The 2,500-nt window shown below is 46.3% G+C and overlaps 1 protein-coding gene across 1 annotated transcript in view; it reads right to left on the reverse strand.

Moving 5' to 3' along the window:
* camk2a (calcium/calmodulin-dependent protein kinase II alpha) overlaps positions 1-2,500 on the reverse strand; it is a 46,093-nt gene that overhangs the window by 40,862 nt on the left and 2,731 nt on the right. The window lies entirely within an intron of this gene.

Here is a 2,500-nt window from a genome sequence, read left to right on the forward strand (position 1 = left end):
GTTTACCTGGTGACCCTTTGGAGGGTCCAACCCTCAGGTTTACCTGGTGACCCTTTGGAGGGTCCAACCCCTCAGGTTTACCTGGTGACCCTTTGGAGGGTCAGGTTTACCTGGTGACCCTTTGGAGGGTCCAAACCCTCAGGTTTACCTGGTGACCCTTTGGAGGGTCCAACCCCTCAGGTTTACCTGGTGACCCTTTGGAGGGTCAGGTTTACCTGGTGACCCTTTGGAGGGTCCAAACCCTCAGGTTTACCTGGTGACCCTTTGGAGGGTCCAAACCCTCAGGTTTACCTGGTGACCCTTTGGAGGGTCCAACCCTCAGGTTTACCTGGTGACCCTTTGGAGGGTCCAACCCCTCAGGTTTACCTGGTGACCCTTTGGAGGGTCAGGTTTACCTGGTGACCCTTTGGAGGGTCCAAACCCTCAGGTTTACCTGGTGACCCTTTGGAGGGTCCAACCCTCAGGTTTACCTGGTGACCCTTTGGAGGGTCAGGTTTACCTGGTGACCCTTTGAAGGGTCCAACCCCTCAGGTTTACCTGGTGACCCTTTGGAGGGTCCAAACCCTCAGGTTTACCTGGTGACCCTTTGGAGGGTCCAACCCTCAGGTTTACCTGGTGACCCTTTGGAGGGTCCAGCCCCTCAGGTTTACCTGGTGACCCTTTGGAGGGTCCAACCCTCAGGTTTACCTGGTGACCCTTTGGAGGGTCCAGCCCCTCAGGTTTACCTGGTGACCCTTTGGAGGGTCCAACCCTCAGGTTTACCTGGTGACCCTTTGGAGGGTCCAGCCCCTCAGGTTTACCTGGTGACCCTTTGGAGGGTCCAGCCCCTCAGGTTTACCTGGTGACCCTTTGGAGGGTCCAGCCCCTCAGGTTTACCTGGTGACCCTTTGGAGGGTCCAACCCTCAGGTTTACCTGGTGACCCTTTGGAGGGTCCAGCCCCTCAGGTTTACCTGGTGACCCTTTGGAGGGTCCAACCCTCAGGTTTACCTGGTGACCCTTTGGAGGGTCCAACCCCTCAGGTTTACCTGGTGACCCTTTGGAGGGTCCAGCCCCTCAGACTGTGATCCACTGGACCAAACTATCTTACTGTATATGACGTAGTTCAGAGTGTCTCCACCTGGAGGCGCTCCGACAGTAATGTGCTGCTGTGACACTGATGCATCAGTATGAACGAGTACTTTTTTTTTTTAATGCAGGACTTTTACTTGTAATGGGGTATTTTTATATTTTATATATTTGTATTAACTCGTGTTTCAGTTTGTCCTGTTCTGACTCATGGAGGTGAAGTCATCACATTTAAAACTGTGTGCAGCGATTAAACAGATGTGAGCAGATCTGCAGGCTGCAGCGGTCAGGATGTGATATTATGGGATGGAACGGTGCTGGAGATGAAGATGTGGAGGAGGTGATTTGGCATCTGAACACATGGACTTTCTGAGGGTGTGAAGAAGAAGAAGAAGAAAGTCATCCACCATCACAACACGCTGTCAGATTATTATTATCATTATTACGTGACAGCAGATACTCAAATAATTGAACAAACAGAAATTAATTAACAGCTATTTCAATAAATGATTAATTGCTTCACTCATTTTTAATGACAATCGGGCAAAAATCTGGTCATAGTTTCTCTCATGTGAGGATTTTCTCTGTCTTCCAGGATGATGCAGGATAATAACATTAATTATAACAACATTAATATGTTATGATTTGGACTTTTGTTTACAGGAATGAGACATTTGAGGTCATATTTGGGAACATTCTTTTAACAGTTTTTGGTAACTTGAATACCAAATTACTCATGAAAATAATCAACAGATGAACCAGTAACAGAAACAAACTGCAGTCCTGACTGATATTAAGCATTTAACTAAAAATGACTTGGAATTAAGTTATAATGATTATTGTTATTATGTAACAGTGTTGATAACATAGTTACTGCAGTGATGCTACACACACACACACACACACACACACACACACACACACACACACAGTTCTCTGTCAACTTTGCAAGGTGTTGCTAAGCAACCAAATAAAAAATCTCAAAACTAGAAATGTGATTAAAAAAAATCTATGGAAATGAAGAGAGACAGTGAGACGGAGACATGGTATCTATGGTAACCTTAATGTTACAGTCATTTTAATGTTAATGCTTCCAGCAGCTGTGTGTGTGTGTGTGTGTGTGTGTGTCTGTGTGTGTGTGTGTGTGTGTGTGTGTGTGTGTGTGTGTCCTGCAGCCACAGTTCTTTTAACACAGTTGAGGTTCAACATTATAAAAGACAGACCCAAGAGTCTTTGTATGACATCACAGAGGAGGAGGAGCCAGTCTGATCTCTTTCTGTGGTTCTGTGTCCATTCAAGAACATCTACCATAGAACCCACTGACAGTCAGTAACAAGCCGTCTCACCTGAACCAGCAGGTGTGCGTTAGCTTAAACTAAATGAAACACAGCCTGCACGTGTTTTTTCTGTTTTCCTGTCATGTGACCAACAAAA

The sequence above is a fragment of the Lutjanus erythropterus genome, chromosome 11, assembly GCF_056507025.1.
Source record: "Lutjanus erythropterus isolate fLutEry1 chromosome 11, fLutEry1.hap2, whole genome shotgun sequence".
Lineage (NCBI taxonomy): Eukaryota > Metazoa > Chordata > Actinopteri > Lutjaniformes > Lutjanidae > Lutjanus > Lutjanus erythropterus.